Below are 18,655 nucleotides of genomic sequence, written 5' to 3'. Positions count from 1 at the left end.
TGTAATGAGAGGGGCTTCAGGTCATTGTCTACTCATGCTTTAGTACAATGTTGGAGACAAGATGAGGCTAAGGTTGAGGAAGTCTGGAGGATGCTCATTTTTTACTCCTGATCTACCTGGGAACACCGACAAAATGTCTTCTTATTCAAATTATGACAAATAACTTCACCCCAGCGTGGTTATGGAAAACTGTATCTCACCCTATGGCAAGGCCAGGCTAGCACAGTGTGCTACACAGCCTCTGGCTACTGAGCCAGACACTCCAGGATCCTAGAAAGCCACACTGTGGGAAGCGCACACCCAGTCTAGAGAGAAATGTATCAGACTCTGGGATGGAACTTCCATAGTTTCACTATTGCCAAGACTGTTGCTGCAAGTAGACTACTCGTGCTTGTGACTGACCACCATCCAGCAGCTCTGGGGCACTGTGAATGGGGACACAAGGCCATCAAAGTGAGGTTGCTAATTACAGCTGGTGGTTAATGACATGGCCTCTTGAGTTACTTATTTTAAACAACCACTGAGTGCAAAAATAGCTCTGGCTATGAGAGACCCACAAAGACATAGGCATCTCCTGTGAGAATCAGACGTGTAACTCAGAAAAGGTGATTTTAAAGCAGCACAGTCAATCCAGGAGACTTAGAGCTCTTTGTCATTTTAGGAACAGCTTCTGAGATAGACCAGGCCACTCTGGGTGAGCCTGTGTAGTTTTCAAGACCTTCCACTTACTTTCTCTTGAAGCTCATTTAAACTAACAAAAAAAGTATGGGAAAACACCTTCTGGTTGCAAAGATACCTTTAAAGACAGTGTGAACAAACACAGGGGTGCACACATGGAAAATATTGGCTTGCATACCAATGATCTGCCCAGTTCCCCTCATGCTGGTCAACACTCTGCCCCTGGTTAATTATTTTTCCACCCTATTAGCAGGTAAGGAGGACAAGTGTTTTGACCTTGCTGTAAGTGGTATTTTGTTTCTCTCTTACAGCTTGATAGAGCTTGGGTCAATCTGTTTAAAGCGTTGCCATCCAGGTCTGACCATGGTCCTGGGAACAGGATACTGGGTGGCATGAGCAGGAGCTGGTGCCCCAAAGAACAGCTTAGTGGCAACCCCAGAACACCCAGAGCTGGGGCTGCCCTGTGGCATGACGGGAGCGGTGACCTGTGTCATGCAAACAGTCACGCTTCAGACTCTGGTTGGCAGCTGTGAGGAATAAAATCACTTAATTTTACAGGGAAAGCTCCTTTGCTGGTGCTCTCAGGAGCTGGGTTAGCAATGCTGCACGCACACATGCATCCACATACATGTACTTACCACCAGCCATCTCTTTTTTAGTGTTACCCCACCTGTACGACAAGGAAGAACTGCATGGAACATGCATACCTGACCTCCAGGCTCAAGCTAACCTGAGCCTCCAAGGTGTTAACCATAGCTTGACAATTCTTTTGAGTTAAATTCCCTCCATGATTTCTCTATTGTCCCAACGGGTTTTGTTTTATTAAAAATTAAATGTTTTTCTTGTTAAACTGCAGATCTTGGATACAGTAACTCTATGCTGATTTTCTTCTTTTGCCTGTAACACTTCTGTACCTTAATGCTTCCAGCTTTCAATCTTCCTTTTTGTTCCCCAGTGACTCATCTAGGCAGGTATTTTCTTACCATCCTAGGCAGCCTCCTAAGAGACCATGTTCTTTCCAGGTATCAGCTGAAAAATGCAACTGCTCAGAATAGAGCAGAAATGGGAAGGCAATCTGTCAGTCTGGAATGAGTAATTCAGTTCTTTGCAAAGCAGGGCTTGTTTTTGTTAAAAGCAAAAAAGGGTGAAAAGATCTTAAAGGCAAGATACCTCCACAGCAAGTTATACATTCTTGCATTTAATTCACTCCTCAGGTGGAGTCGCAAGCAGCTCTTACTCTCCAGTACTTTGCAGTGGCAAAACAAGAAGTATCTATAATTCCTGTGTCATTCTGCCTGCCTTAACATCCCAGGAATATTATTTTAAAGAGACAGGTTCTTCCTGGAAATAAATAAATAAATAAATAAATTTCTTATAAAATTTGAAATGCCATTTCCATGCCGTTCAGAGCACATATAAAGGCATCTCCTCAAGGAGCCATGCCAATGAAGAGTACAACATTCTGCTTTTACACATCGTATTAAAAGAGGATCTCAAATGCTGTCTTCTGGTGTCCAGGTCTCGGCATGAGCCCTGCCTGTCTGTGCCACCCACAGCACCAACCATAGGAGGTCTCATGCAGACTTCATCCTGGTTTTGAAGGATTTTTTCTGTAGGATGACATAATCCAAACTAATCGAATCCCAATTATTTCATAGTGCATGCTAACATAGAACAGGAAGACCAGGCCAGCCTTGAGCCCAGATTTGCTTGTCTGTGCTCAAGTAGAAATAAAAATTACTACTAAGCCAGGTTTTCTTGCATGGGCAAATTCTCATGGTGAACAACCACAAGTGCTGAGGTCCCAGCCAAAGACTTGAGCTCCCACATTTGATTTATGGCACATAAATCAAGATGGCTTATGTGATGAAAGCACTTGTATTATTTGTCTGTCTATGCAGAGCTGTCTTGCTTTTTTAGTTCTTTATTATGGAGAAAGATTGTAAAGGCTCCCCAATAGAGAAAATTATATCTCTTATTTCCTGATGGTATTCAGAATGAAGATTTTCTCATATTTTTTAGATTACAGTGTCCAAACCCTAAATTAAGACTATCCCAGCATGGTAAAGGAAGGCTCTGCAAAGGAGGTAATCCTCCCTCACCTAACCATCTTGGTGGAGCTCAGCATGTTTTCTCTGGAGACGCCTGACAGCTGGATCCAGTCCATCCAGTTGTGGTCTGTCTTAAATACCTGGCAAGTTTCCTGCCTCATTCACCATCCTAATGAACATCACACTTTCTGGGAAAAATTACTTCATCTCTCTGAAGATGCAGGGGAACTGTGAAAAACTTGAATAAGACTCTTAGATTTTTCAGAGCTCTGAAGAGGGAAGATTTCCAGCTCCCTGACTAGCAGCTCCCTTGCTGAGATGATATTTGACACTTTCTCCTCCTCTTTCTGAGGAGAGACAGCCAAGGAGGAACCAGCCTGCTTCTGCCCTGGAGATGTGTTCACACACTCACACACACACAGATATGCACACTTGCACGCTCTGCCCCGGCTCCCCTTCCCCCAGCTCCTCCTGGCGCCTTCCCTGTATGTGGCAAGTGAATAAAATGAAATTAACAACTGTGGCTGCTGCAGCCAAAATAAGGCAAAAGCATGGAGAGGGAAGGAGCAACAAGAACAGAGGCAACAAACACACAGCAAATCTATGAAATCAGGCCAGGTAAGTGTCGGCGATTGAATCCCAGACCCAGACTGGCAGGGAATCGGAATCGTTTATTCAAAGGAGTGCGTTGGGTTTATACACCTTTCTAAGGCACAGCATTTCCTTCAATGGCGTGACCGATCCCCTGTTGCCACATCGCAACACACTTCGTAGGGCTCTGCCGCATGACACTTCTTCCCCCCCTAGGCCCCGGTGGGGACAAGCGTCTGTGTGTGCTCCTTTGTTCTGCCATGTGCCTCTGCAGGCAGGTTTTACAATTCTCTCTTACAATTCTCCATAGTAAGGGGAAGGGGTGGGGCTAACCTGGTCAGATGGATTCCTTTGGCTCCCACCTGAATAGCATGCCCTTGCTGGGGGCTCAGCAGTCACACCAGAGGAAGATAAAAACCTTGCTCTGGAATGGCATAGTTCTGAGAGGGACGTTGGGTTTGCCATGCCCACACAACCACCACATATCCCATTTTTGGCCATGTTACCCCAAAACCACCCCACCAGTGATGCTTCCTGTGCAGCTCCTTGTTGTCCAGCCCTGTGGTCACCTCCATGCCACAGCCACGCTCTGCCGGGTGGCTGAGACCCTGCTGGGGCAGTGTGGCTTCCAGGCTTCTCATGGTTAGCACCCATCAACCTGTCCTGTAACTGCCTGTTCCCACCCAGATGGAGAAACTATTGGCTTGCATGGGACCATGCGAGCCTCAGGCTTTCTGCATGAGTATGCTGCCCCTGGCCATGGGTTGTGGCAGCTATTTTGGGTCAGAAGCAATCCACCTCCATTTCTTTCAGAAGCAGGTCTAATCAAAGAAACACAAAAGACAAAGTTGAAAGGGACTTCAGGAGGTCTTTTGTCCAGTCATCTGTTAAAGCAGAAGTGCCACTAAATCTAGGTCTTTACAGTCCCTTCCAATCCAAACCATTCTATCGTTGAGAAGATCCTTGTTTAGGCAAGTAGTTCTTCTCCTGAAACTCTTGGTCTGACTGCCCAACAGGAAGTTATGTTTCTCAGCTTTTGATGTTTTTTTTAAAAGTCATCCAGATTCTTGGCACCTTTTTCCCACTGGTTTCCAAGTTAACTCTGCCTAGCAATTTCCTAAACAAGCCCAAATCTGCTCTCCTGAAGTAGAGACTCCTAAATCTGCAGCTTGCCTACTCAGTCTTCCTCTAGAGCCTGCACCCAGTCACCTCAGGGTAAGGATATGGCCCCATGGTCTCCATCTGTCAGCTCACACACCATTAGTGATTTTCTTTCCTATTTTCATTACTCACTGAGTTTATATGCAGACTTGCACTGATGTTTGGCACTTCAAGGCTAGAAGAGGTGCCTTTTTGAGCACTTCTCAATGCACACTCACAAGTGGCTGTGTCATGCTTTACCTCATCCATGTACCAAATAGAGACTGAGCAACCAGAGGTATAACACTAGCAACTCTGACAGAATGTTAAAGGTTGGACAAGAAAACAAACCATCATTGCAAGTGGTTTGGAAAAAGGCACTTCAACACTCCTCACCAGGGTACCTAGTGGGGTCAAGGCCTGGGGACAAGAGCAGCTCTGCTCTCCCCATAGTTTGAAAGGGGCTTCTCTGCCCCAGGAGGAAGAAGCATTTACATTACAGTATTCCCAGTTTTGCACCTTTCCTTTTGCTACCTTGTTGTCACATCCAGTCCTCAAAGATCTTACTCCTCTGGTTTCTGCTATGAGAGGGCTCCTACTGCCAGAAGCTGCTAAGGGTTAGTCTGACTCAGAATCCAGGCCCGCATAGTCTCCTCTGGCTTCTTTTTGAATCCGCAAACTTGCCCTTTCTCAGCCTTCTCCGTGCAAAGCAGAACACAGAGTGACTCTATGTACAACTGCTATACCCTCCCATAGGGCTGCATCATCTTTGCTGCCTCCCCTGCCAGAGATCACTCTTGATGTAACTGCTTCCACCTGCTTTTATGCCAGGGTAAATCTGGGCCACAATTAACCTATTTTCTATTATGTAACTAGCTACACCCATGAACAAGAAATATGATGGGTTTTATCCAGACCCCCTGCCTAACAGCTTGGCCTCAAACTGCTCTCCCAGGTCTCCAGGGAGAGAGCTTTTAGCAGTGCAACATTCTAGGAGGTAGTTCCTGTCTCTGGCTCTCAAGGAGCTGCTGTTGGAGACCCAGCCCTCAGGTAGAAACCCAACTCTGCAAGCCTGTGCAATCAATTGACCTGAATGTCTACTGGCATTTGGTAAGGCAGGTGACTAAACCCGAGGGGCCACAGCCGACAACCGTTCACCCTAGAGACTAATAGCTGGGGACAGCGTGTGTGGAAGTCCTTGAGACTTCCCCACAGACACCCACTGCAGCATACATGGAAAGGGAGGGGAGGTGATGAGAGGTGTCAGAAAGACAGGCAGCGTACTGCCTCCTGGGGAGAAGGTCTCTCCTGGGAGGCTGGCATTGCCCAGGGCAAGGGGAGACAGCTTCTTCTGAGAAACCTCCAAAACGGTGGCAGGCAGGCTGGCCCCACAAGCCTGCCTTGAGGCAGGGAGGTACGTGCCTGAGCACCAGGCACAGCTGTGTCCATTTTTCTTTTCCTGCTTATTAGACCAGTGGGTGCTTGATTTCACTATGCAAAACAGGAGTTTGGGAGCACTAACTCTCCCGCCAATGGTAGGAGCTGATACCCAGGTGGCAAAGGGTTCTTGTAGCAAATGGGGATTTGAATTCCCTCCAAGAGGGGCTTGTACCCTGTTGGAAAAGGATTGGAGAGGCATCCCTTCCCTTCTGAATGGCCTGGTACTTCCCCTTGTCTAAGTTTGGAATAAAGATTTAGGGACATAATTTCAGGGGGAAGAGGGAGATAAGGGCAGCAAATCCTGAGTGCAGGATTCATATCTCCCTCAAATCTTGATAATGTGCAGAATCCAGCCCCAAGAGCTGTCTCACATGTTTCCTGCAGGCTACCATTGGGGGGGGCCCTGCTTGGCACATTGTTCTGTGGATCCTGCTTGGTGGACCCTTCTTCCCTGCCTCCAGGTGGTCTGTTCTGCAAATGTTAGGCAGTCCTGCAAGGGCAGAGTGCCCAGCCTTGGAGCATCGTGGCCTGGCACCAAAAGCTTCCAAGTTTCCAAGCCAGAGGCATGAATGGCGTAAAGCTGTTGCTGGTACCTTCACCCAAGGGAGCACAGCAAGGCAAAGTAAATGCTGTTCCACTCAGCCTGCTGGGGTTTGTTCCCTGTGCCCCACACAGCCCCACACAACACATGCCCACTCAGAGGGTTGCTGGACCCTGCAGAGGCAATTGTCTGCTGCAGAAGCTGCCAGCATGCAAGAATGTAAGCAGGAAAAACAGAGAATTGTACAGAAGTGCTGTGAGATCAGGATGTGGGATTTCAGTTTTTCCACCCATCTCCAGACTGGGAGCAGGGTACTCATGGCATTAATTGCCTCATCCACATTTCCTCTGGGTTTTTTGACAGTGAAATATGAGCATCATATTTATCACCAATACTTACTGTGCTGGACATATGTGAGCATGTTCAGTGCATAGCTCTGGGGACTCTGTGGTTTCCATGCAGGACACTCTTTTGCAGCTGAGCCTGCACTAACACCTTGAGGCCTTGAGCTGGGGTTCTGCGTTGCTGCCAGGCCTTCAGGGAACCTGTTTGCTTCTCCTTCTGAGGCAGCCTCTTCAAGCCCACTGACCACCTGGGGAATGAAATGTCACCATTTTTTTTCATACTAATCCTGGTGTTTGTACTGAATTTCAGCTGGATGATCACCAGTCCTTCTGGAGTCAAGCTGAGCTGTAGTACTGCTGGGATGCAAGAAGGGACTTGTGTCCCTTAGCTCCCAGTTAGGTTTCTGGCCATGTAGTTTTCATTCCCATCTTTGCTGCACAATATTAAGCAAATGATCTGCAGTCAGGTTTTTCAAACAGCCAGCATTCATCAGCAAAGCTCGGTCTTCAAAGCATGGAAGTCTTGCTAATGCATCATGATGGAGCGGCAGATTTTAGTAGGAGATTTTAGACATATAATCTTTTAAGTTTTAAATTTTTTTTGCCAACCAGAGTACTGCTATCTTAGAGCAGTCTGGCTCACTGCATTCTGTTTTCTCTCTGGTTGATCCTATACATCAAGATGCACACATCACACTCAGAATATGAAATAATACCAAGTCAATAATACAAGTTCAGACTTAGTTGGTTTGAATGGTACTCTCAGGCTTTCCTGAATGTAATTGTTATTTGTAAGTGTTCTCAAACACTTGAGAAAAAAAAAAAATATGCTGTGGGTTGTCTGCAAATGTTCATTTTGACAAGTTGCTGTCTGTTACTGGTATTGGACTAGTCACACAGTGTATCTTATGTTCCCTAACTGGATGACAAGCTTGGAAAACAGAAGAATAGCAAGTGACAGATACTAGCATGATTTCTGGTTATTTTTTATAGTTCCTGATTTCATGGGCACTGGAAGCTCTACAGATTTCATGAACAAGATATTAGGAATGAGGAACTTGTTGGGAAATATGCCAGCCATGGCAACTTTGTCACAAAATGAAAGGCTTAATGATGACTCAGGTAGCTTCCCTTCACACAGCACAATTCACTTACTGAGATGTACAAGGGAAGGCTTATAGGAAATAATCAATAGGATACAGTAAGGTTTGATATGTGAAAGACTTGTCTAAGTACCCTTGCACATCAGAAAAAGTGTTTCACAGGCGTTTCATACCTACTTAAACACAGGGGAGAAAAAAGGGAAATGTCCTTAGAGCTCAAAACAACAGCCTAGCAGCCCAGACACTAATAATCTTTTTGCCCTCTTAAGATGTTCTTCATACCACTCTCTTTCCACTCTAATAAGTTCAACACAGTTTCAAGCTAGAACAACAATCTTACAGAGACACCTTGTTCTCAGGAACTTCTACCTAATGTGTACACAGTGAGCACCTGGTTTCCCAATCAATTCTTGCACAGAACTGCAATAATTAACCATCTGGTTCTTGGGTTACAGCTCAGTGCAGTTTACTGGTCTGACAAACATATGCCATCCATCAATCAAATAAGCTATTTAATTTAACTGTAAGAGTTATAGTTAATAGAATTTTAACTGATTTTTTAAAATATATTTCAGAATAAAACTCATGCTTAAAATATTAATGTTTAGCTAAAGGGATTGTCATTTGTTCCAAAGAGAAACTGCAATATGAGATATGTGGCTTTGGTAGCATTCCTTAACCACAAGAAATTTGGCTTGGTAGGATATTCCCCCAGAGCTTCTGTTGCAGTTACTCCCCAGATTCAGATCTCCTCTTCTCAGGGCTTCATAGTCTAACCTGTCAGAATCATGGAAAGGGATTTTGAAGCTGAAACATGACCTTCAAGTGAACACATGAGCGTGTCCAAACTGAGAGGTGGGTAGTAAAGGAAAATGTTCGTTTCAGACCCCTCTTCCTTAAAGCTCTGTAGTGGTTTGGTCCAAAATACTCATTACTGTTTACCTTCTGTGAGATAAGAATTAGGAGAAATGCAAAGCAGGCACCAAACTTGAAAGAATGTAAAGAAGTTTATTAACAGACCTAAAAGAAGGGATAAAATAAAAATTATACCACACCTTCAGAACTCTTCTCCTCCCCCCACCTTCCTCCCTTCTCCCACTGACAATGTAAAAAGACAACCCTTAAGATGTTCAGTCTGTTTACCACTTCCATAATAACCTTGTTTAGTCCATTTAGAAGGAGAAGTCTCTTCTTGCTCATGCAATGAAATCATTATCACAAGAAGACAGCCACTCACTTCCAAATAACTCTGTTCAGTCCATTTAGGAAGAGGAGTCTCTCTGCTCCCCATGTGAGTCCCTTCCCCCGACTTGCAGCTTTTCCCACAACTTCTTTCGAGGGTCCACTCTTGAAGGTTTTTGGGGTACAATTTTAAGGTTGAGCCGTTCAGAAACAAAAGTTCTCTTCACCCATCTCTGGGAGCATTTCATCTCTAAGAACAGAGGCCCTTCTCCTTTCCTAGGAGCAAAGGGTCTTCCTCATCTTCATCTCTAAGACTATCTCTGGGAGCATCTCTAGGAACTGAGGTTTTGTCCTTTTCCATTTGGAGCAAAAGTCCTCATCTGGTCCATCTCTCCCTGTCCAAACTTCTCATGAAATTACAGCTGCGTCAGCATCTGCCTATCTCAGCGCAGGTGCTTTTGCTTACGAGTTGAACACTCCACCCCCCATATCTTCATGAAATTACAATGGGTACTCTGATATATCATAGCTTCCCAGCAGACTTTCAGCTTTAAGCATCTCCTCTTTCTCTTCCCTCAGGTTTGCAGCTCTTCACAGCAATAAAAGGGTTAATCTCACCTCGGCCTTGCAGCTGGAATGTGGCTTATCGAAGCGGAGAGGGGGGAAGCCGGAGAGGGGGGAAGCCGAGCCGATCCGTCTGCCCACAGCAGCGCTGGGGGGGGCAGGGGGGGTGGGTTCCGCAGGTGGAACAGGTCCATCGGCTCCAGGATGGCCGTGGCCCGGCCCGGCCTGGCCCGAGCAGGGCCTGGCTGGGCCCGCTGGCCCCCACACCGGGCCCGCAGCCACCTGTCCCAGCACCGGAAATGAAACAGAGCTGGGGGGGGTGGGGTTTGTCTATTCTTAAGTGTGGATCACAGAGGCAGTCACAGTTTTAAGTGGCTTAAAGAATTGTCCATATTCAAACTGGCCAGCTGATAGGTTCTGTCAGATCATGGGGGAAGCTGTAAGCACTCCTTTGCGAGAACATCACTTCCGAGACTATGCTAGCTAACCCACGACAAGCTCCTTAAAAAGAAAACAGGCCTGCTTTGGACCATGGCATCAGCACAGACTGATGGGAACCTCTGGTTGGTATCAGCTGGTCCAAAAGGTGTCATGTACTACAACCTATATGGTAGTAACAGATTTGGCCTGAATTAGGGTATCAGAATAAGAACACTTTTACCACAGTTGAAAGACCATGTCCATATTATCCACACTGAATAAGAAGCATTCTTCCTATCATCTGTGCAACTAAACTTCCTGGAACTCAGACTGTATGACTTTTGGTCATTTATGGATTTATGGAAGATTAAGGTCAGGTAAGAACATCCACAGATGTCAAAAACTATATTCAAATTAGTACATTTGTGACCATAGTGGTGAAAATCTTTGAAGAACCTAATCTAGCTGAAGGGCAACTCAAGGCACAGGAAATGCAATGCAGATAAATGAAAGTACCTGCTAAAAGGAAAAAAAAAATCTACACATCACAAGGTCCTAAATGAACCCACTGACTCTGTAGAGACGTGGATGTAATGCTAGGTTTAGGCAGGGGCCATGTAAGTAGCACATAAATGAAATGGGTAAGTCTGCATACAAACAGAACACGATTCACGTACCACATGGCCCCTGCCGGCCCACTGAACATGATGGGAACTAGGATGAGGAAACACCATGGGCCCAGCAACAAGGCCTCTCTCCCTCTGCTTGGCAGACATCAGCAATTTAGAAAGGACTTAGGAGGCCCTGGTAAAGAGCAGGTCTCTCCTATAAATGCTTTCAGCTTGACTAACACTTCTATAGGCAGCTCTCAAAGATGAACAGCACAGGCTTAGAGAAGTGAAGGGATTCAAATTTGTATATAAATTGTGAACAGAAGTGAAATGAAAAAAGAAGTTCCCCAAGGAACTATTTCAGCCTCTGTACTATCATTTAAATCAAATCTCATTAATCACTATGCCAACCATACAGGTTTAAAGGCAGAATTACCCATTTCTGATGGGGGGTAGTAATTGAGGGACTGCAAGTGTTCATGGCCCTCTCTGCAAAAGAAAGACAGAAAGGCCTGAAAAGGACAAAATTTACCTAAGCTGAGGTGGTTCTGGACCTCGTTCTAGAAATGGCTTCCAGCAACTAGTGCTACCTTATCACTGTATATTTAACAGGAAGGACAGAGATGTTACTCCTCACTTGCCACCCCCACAGACAAGGTGAAGTCACCCATCAGCTGAGGCAGAATTCACCTAACACCAGCCAGGGAGAAGCTGGGCGGCTGCTGTGTGTTGGCTGCCTCCCAACTCCTCTGCAATCAAAGGAGAGGGATCAGGCACTGTCATGGGTGACTCACCACTCCTAAGAGAGGTGTCTGAAGTAGGTGGGGTGACTCATCCTTGGGGTGGTCCTCTCCACAGATGTTCACAGGATCCTAGATCATAGCATAAATTACATGCCTGCCTCTCTGTCCTGTCTTGCATTACAAGACATTTCTTTCTCTGTTATCTCACACTTACTTAGGACTTCTGGAGGAATGCACAACCTTGTCTGGGACTTGATGCACTTAGTTAAGGCCTTATCTATGCAGGGGGCTAGAACTATAAAATGGTTTTCACAACTTTAGACAATTTGTGCTTCAATTATGTTACATCTCAGGCCTTTCCTTTCATGTAACAGCAGTATCAGCAAGGTCAGGGTGAGAGTAAGGCCCAAACTCTGCCAGATGACCAGTGTGGGCAGCAGGACACTGGTCATCACGTTCTAACCAGCAGTGCAGACCGTTTTATCACTAAGGTGGTAAAACATAGGACATTGAACACAGAACATTTTGACATCCTATCCTGTGTTTTCCATCTTCCGATGAATCCACAGCATCGTTAGCAGAAATGCTGAGGAGTGGATTGTCAGAAAGTCTGTAGTCTTATAAATATAAGAGCTTGTTATGTAAAGACTAAAACTGAATAAATTAGAAAAGCTTAATAAGTAGCCATCTTGCAATATTAGAACCAAGGAAAAAGTTCTTTTGTTAGGTCAGATGCAGAGAGAAAATTAGTAATTATCTGGAAACTGCACCAACTCAATAGGCCTGGGCACCTGTGGCCAGATGTCTCCTCTCCGCCTGGAGGCTGGAAGAACTGCCTGCACAGGACACAGAAAACAAAAAGCAGGACTCAGAAACAGTACTAGGATTTCCTTTTGGGGAAATCTGGAGGTCTGCCAGTGGGACGTGTGGGATGCCACCTCTACTCTCTGATCTTTGTGTTAACACATCTCTGAATAAAAAGCATTAAGTCCTCCTGAAGGCAAAAAAAAGATTGACTTCAACATTTATGGAGTCAGGCCACAAGGAAGGGATCCAAAAGCTTTGCTTTGCATCCAGATGTGCTTTTTGTTGATATCTTCCCTAAGGGGACAAGCATTTTTCTGTCTGTCAGACTGTGGTTATGTTAAATGCTTTAAACCCATGTCTCATAATGAGCACCAGTGAGAGCACTGGCTCTGTACAGCAGATGGCTGCAGAACATGAGCGCCTTGAGAAATCCAAGGGATGGTCTTGAGCTGTGTTTTTATGTCATCTGCCTTGGAAAACCCAATACATCACTTTGACACTGAGGGTGCTAAGCCTCCACCAGTGTAATACCCCAGCAGAGGTGCTGCCTTCCTGAGGTGCACAGTTTGGGAGTGTGATTTCACTGCCTGTACACGCAGTAGCAGTTTTCACCTGTAAGGAAGGATAACTTTTGTGCCTCTTATGACTATGTGTTTTTTTTCTTGGCACATTTCAAAATGACATCTTTCTGGGTATCTTGGAAATGAAGTGAATAAAGAAGTGGATCAAATTGCCTGTCCTTGAGTAGAGGGACACATAATAAGCACTGTATTTCAAAACTGGTTAATAATGTTCATGGAGGGCTTGATTCCACCAAAGTTAGTCATGCTGAGTAGTTTCTTTTTCCACAAGTAGCCTATTCATCTCAATTAGATTAGTCACAGCACAAGGAGAACAGAACTGGACTCAGAATAATTTCAATTAATTTTCTGCTGTAAAAAAGCACTATTAATTAATATTTCCCGTTTCCTCAGCATTTGGCAAATATGTTTTAACTATGCATAAATATTACTCATTTTCTACATTTTCTTCACATAAAACATTTTTGATAGTTTGTCAAGTTCCACTTAGCTTTTTAAAACAGTTTTTTGTCTAAGCATAATTCACTGCATGATCTAAACAGAAGTGCCAGTCCAGAGCAGGCATCGCTTTATTCTGTTAAAATTTAGAGTATTTACAATGAGGGCCAATTTTTTTATGTACAGAATTGGGAGAATTATTTGACTGATCTAATGAAATTACTAACATTTAATGTTATCTTTTCTGTGTCTTTAATATTATCTTACGTATGTAGGGAAATGCTGAGTTCTGCATTTAATCCTCATGGTCGAACGTGATGCAATTTTGAATCAAAACTCTCTTCCACTCTTACATGCTGCTCTGGGTCTTCTTCCATGTAGGATAAGATATCCTCTTCTGAAAACCACAGTGTGGTAAATAAATTGCAGAGTATCAGTGTGCAGGTTATCTATAAATACAGGAAAGGGGGATCTTGCGGAGAGTCCAAAGCATACATATGGCCTCAGGATCAGAGGTGGTGACTGCTCCAATAACTGAAGGAAGGAGCTGTGCTTCCAGAAAGGTGCTACAGCTGGATGAAATTCCTACATCAGAGGGCAGTGCTTCCCCTGCACCCAGGCAGGAAGGGAGGGAGTATTGACCTCCAAAAGCAGGGGTGAGATGTTGTTCCTGAGTTTAGCCCTGCTGGTCCCACTTGCTAAAGGGCTCAGGTTCTGTATCTCTCCTTCTGATCATAAGCAAGGGTATAAATAGCTTAATGAAAGGTTCAGCATAAGCTTCCAGAGGGAAATGGAGGGAGATTCATCTGCCATCAACAGCACCAGTGGGATACTGAGGAGGTCAGGGCAGTCAGGTGAACTTTGGGATTAAGGTTTACCAGCTCCAGTCTGACAGAGACATTTCTGGACCACTTCTGCAGACAGAGGTGTTCCATGACTCGGTACCATCAGGAAGGGGGGGCACTAGTTGTTTGCCTGATCTGCTGCCAGCTAAATGCCAGTACTTAGTGGCACCTAGACAGTTTGCTATCAGAAGTATCTTTAGCTGATGAAAATACCTGGCCAGTTCTGCCCAGGGGAGTCTTCTGCGAAAGCCTCTGGAAATATCTGAACAAGTTCCACCTGCTGCCTGCATATCCACAGGGATTTTAGGTGGCATTTGATGAGGTCATGTCTAAGAGCTTGTCTTTGACATGCTACAAGTGAGTTACAAAGGTTAGAGGAAAATCTGAAAAAGGGAGAAACTGTTTCACTCAATGCTTAGACATCTCTCTTTTTAACTTCTCCTGTGAAACTGATACCTGCCAGAAGTTTCATGCTGTTGTCTTACATAACTATACCAATTCTGCCCCTGGCATCACTGCTCCTGACAGACACACAGCCATCCCCTCCCAAACACACAGCTGATCTCCATAAGGCTAACCAGAAACTTAAGGAACCAGATCGAGAACCACAAAGCAGACAGATATCTCACTTCTGTATTTTCTATGAATATTAGGCTGTGCTATAGATCAGGACCTTAGTTATTCTGAACACAGAGCATAAGCAAAAGAAAAACTCATGTTATGAATACAAAAGAGGTACATTTGTTTCACAATGCTGCACTGGGTTATACAGATGACATTACAGGGGAGTAGCTTCGGGGAAAACAATGTTTGTCAGCATCCTTGAATACTGAAAATTTAAAATCCATGAGCAGAGAAACTAAAGAGATGATCAGACCTCTTCAACCAGTCATCCAGAATGCAGCATTAATTTGCTGCTCTACCAAACCCTGAAATGCCATTCTTAATAGATGGGGAGTGATTTGTTAAGATCCCTGTTATTTGCCTCTGGGATTTATAGAGATAACAGCAAGATCAGACAGAATTAACACCTTATCATATAATATCTCATTTCTCTGAGAACATCTGAAAACATATTGCAAGTAGCAGTGATCCTTCCCTGATGCGTGGTACACCGAAGACACCGTCACCTCAGTAAAAGGGACAAAGGACCACTGCTGCTCTCCTCCTTAGCAAATATAATCATAGGCAAGAAACAAGAGCAACTTTCCATCACTGCTTTACTTCATGGACATTTCTTTTAGAGTATTCCTTGTAAAATAATTAAAAATAAATGGTGCACTATTTTTCCTTGCCATAGAAAAGGTTTTCCCATAGGACCAGTAATAGCATACTACAGCAGTGATACTGGTCTCCATTATCTCAGAAGCTGCATTTTCTCATTGCTGACACTGAGCAGCTGGTCTGATTTGTTTCACATAACAAAGATAGTATAAATTAAGTTGCCATGTGAATCAAGAAGGAATCCCCCACACAAAAAGATATGCAATACCTTTTATTTAGCTTTGTGCCCTAGAAGTGTTCACAATACTGAAGCCTACCATCCTGCAGTGAGGGAAAGACACATGTTGGGCCATTTCTTCAAACACCAAAGACATTCCTTCAGGCTTTGACTTTAAGAGTAGGTGAATCCATATAAAATATGGATTTTTATCTTTACAGCTTTAAAGAAATTTCTGCAGTATAGTTGTCGTTTTCTTCAACAGTGTAGGTTTTTTTCCTGTTTGTCATTCACACAAACACTGTTATATATGGGGGTTAATGAATATCCGGTTTGCTGATGGTACCCCAGGGACCTGTGTTTTATGGTAAAGATGCTCCTTCAACAGATACCTCACTTACCTGTCAACTTGGAGGTGTAAGACTGAGGATTTCTATATTCTCATTTCACTTATACAAGTACTGCCTTTAAAAGAAATTGTTTCTGGCAGCAGTCCACTGGAGTTTCTGAATGACTTAGTTCCCTCCTGAGGCATGACTCCTAAAACCACTTAATCCAAAGGCAGTTACCCTTAATTCTTTAAAAACACTTCGGAAAAAAAAAACGAATCCCAAATTCAATGTTGTGTTTATCTGGCCAGCACTTTTGTGCTGGCTCAGAAGTACCTTCAAGTTCATTTTGGCACATCCAATCAAGTAAGGGATTAATGCCTCTCATGCGGGAAAAACAACAGATAGGCAGCTTCAAGGAGTCATCGCACCACCTTGCTCTTTGACCATTCTTGGTTTGAATATTGCATTTTGTCTGCCCTTCCAACTGCCAGCAAGGAGAGAAAACGGGAACTTCGCAAAAAGAACAAATCGAGCCTAGCTGGGCCACCTTCTCCTTTCACTTTTTTGTGCAAAAACCTCTCTGAACCCATCAGAGGTACAGGCCCTTTCTCTCAGATATTTGAGCACATATCTGCATCATTTCCTGGAACAGTGCCATCACGTTTCCCTTCTTGGAAGCATTTTCCCAGTGTGCAAAGGCCCTTACCAGTGTGCAGCCCCCAGTGAGGGATGTGCTGATGGCTGAACTGTGTGAGGAACAGCACGACTGCAGTCCTGCCCACAGCCATAACCTGCTGCATAGCTTTCGTGGAGTGAAAATGCTCTCAAAATCCTGCTTATCTAGCAAGAAGATTTGCAAAGAAGGAGCCCTCTGCCCCCTCATCTTGCACAGACGGTCTGACTCACTGGACTCAGGATTCCCATCTGGATGTCTCTTTGAAAGATGGGTGCAAGCCAAGGAGTTCGTCTATTCTTAGCCTTATCTGTTATAAAGATAGTTTTCCCCATAAAAATCTGCTGTCGTTCAGCCATCTCAGAGAACACCTGTCTCTAAACAAAAGCAGCAGCAGTGTGAATCCTGTTCCCTGCTCATTTTAATGCGGTGTTAATATCAGAGCCCGATGGAGATTATATAAGTGCTGACATAGCTGAGGAAAACCGCGAAAGAAACAAAAATAAATGGAAGTCAAATAATTTGAACCCTGTCACCATGCAGTGCCAGCTACAGGAATATGAATGGCACTTGGAGGCAGAAAAATCTTCTTACACCTCCTGTGCTCCAGAAATGACACCACTTGCTTGCCAGCTTCTCCGACCAGCATCTTCCCACTTTCTCCTATGCTGCCTGAGGACATGGCATGTCCTGGCTGACGTGATCCATAAAACTGTGCCTCTCTCTGGTTCTCTGCAGCGCTGCTCCCCTCCCCTCGTGCTCCAGATTGCTGTGGGAGCTTGGCCCCTGGCAGCCAGGCAGCAGCAGAGAGGGATGCCAGAGGGGGCAGTGTATATTAAAAAACAACATGCAGCCTCTTAAACCTCCTGGAACAAAATTGTGCAATAATTGGTTTGTGCAACCATGTGATCTTATCACTGTGAGCCAGGGTTTTCAGAGGAAACTGAAAGGAGTGAAACACCCACTAGATCCTGCTTCAGATCATCTGAAAAGCTCGGCTGTTTCCTTCGTCCTCCTCTCTTCATGTTTTACATTTGCTTGTGGTGGTATTTCTCCCTGAGCTCCTGGGAGGCCAGGCTCGTTGCCAGACCTGTTTGTACACACTCGCAGGGTGGGTTTGGGTTGTTGGCCAGTTTCCCTGTGTCCTGGCTTTCCCTGTAGCTTGGAGCTGAGGCAGCCCCGGTCATCTTCCAGCAAAAGTCTGGTATGGCCAGGCAGGGCCAACCAAGCACAGGGTGGGATTGGCCGTGTCTCTAAAGGGCTCTGCAGGCTGCCACCCTAACAGGGCCAGGGGTGTGGGGGGGGCACCTTGAAGAGTGATGTGTTGAGACAGACAAGATATGGAGACTTAAAAGGCCTGAAGAGAATGAGGAAAGAGAAATCTTCCTCACTACAGACATAAGACAGAAAAATAAGAGTCTGTAAAAATAGGAAGAAATTATAGCAGAGCATCCTGGTGTGCTGTGTGGTTCCTGTGCTGGGTTTATGAAGAACATTCAGGACCACTGTGTTTCTAGTCTCTTGGCTATCCATGACAAATACCTGAGTGTCTCCCTTTCCCACAGATGTATCTTGCAGCTTGCCCCACCTTCAGAAAGGATCTCTGGTTGCAGCACTGTGTGTATCATCTGCCAGGGTTACATGGTGCAGCTGACTGCATTTCCTGCCCACACATGTTTCCTGTGGAAGCTATGATCAGTCAGGGATGCAGGGAGACATGAGTGGCATGGGGAGCAAGAGGACCGGGTGCTGGGATGGCAGCTCCAAAATAACTCCTCTGATAGTCAGTGGAGAGAAATCAACGTATCCAGAACATGATTTCTCTTGTCCTTGTGCACATGTAAAAAGAAGGTAAGGCAAAACACCTTTTAAGTACCTGTTTCTCTCTTAACTACAAAGGGAGCCCCATTGCTTAACTGAGAGAAGAGATGTGAAAAGCCCTGAAATCAGGTGGTATCAATCCCACCACAGCTTTAGAAACCAGGGCAATTTCACACAAGCGCTTGATATATGGCACTTATACGTAGACACAATTGTGTGGAGACACGAACATGTGTAACATTATACCAGTGTGCATGAGGAACTGTCATCCTCAAGATGGTATAAACATACCCTTAATAGCTTTACCAT

The sequence above is a fragment of the Corvus hawaiiensis genome, chromosome 26, assembly GCF_020740725.1.
Source record: "Corvus hawaiiensis isolate bCorHaw1 chromosome 26, bCorHaw1.pri.cur, whole genome shotgun sequence".
Lineage (NCBI taxonomy): Eukaryota > Metazoa > Chordata > Aves > Passeriformes > Corvidae > Corvus > Corvus hawaiiensis.
The sequence above is the reverse complement of the archived record's forward strand: the minus strand, read 5'-3'. Positions refer to the sequence as shown.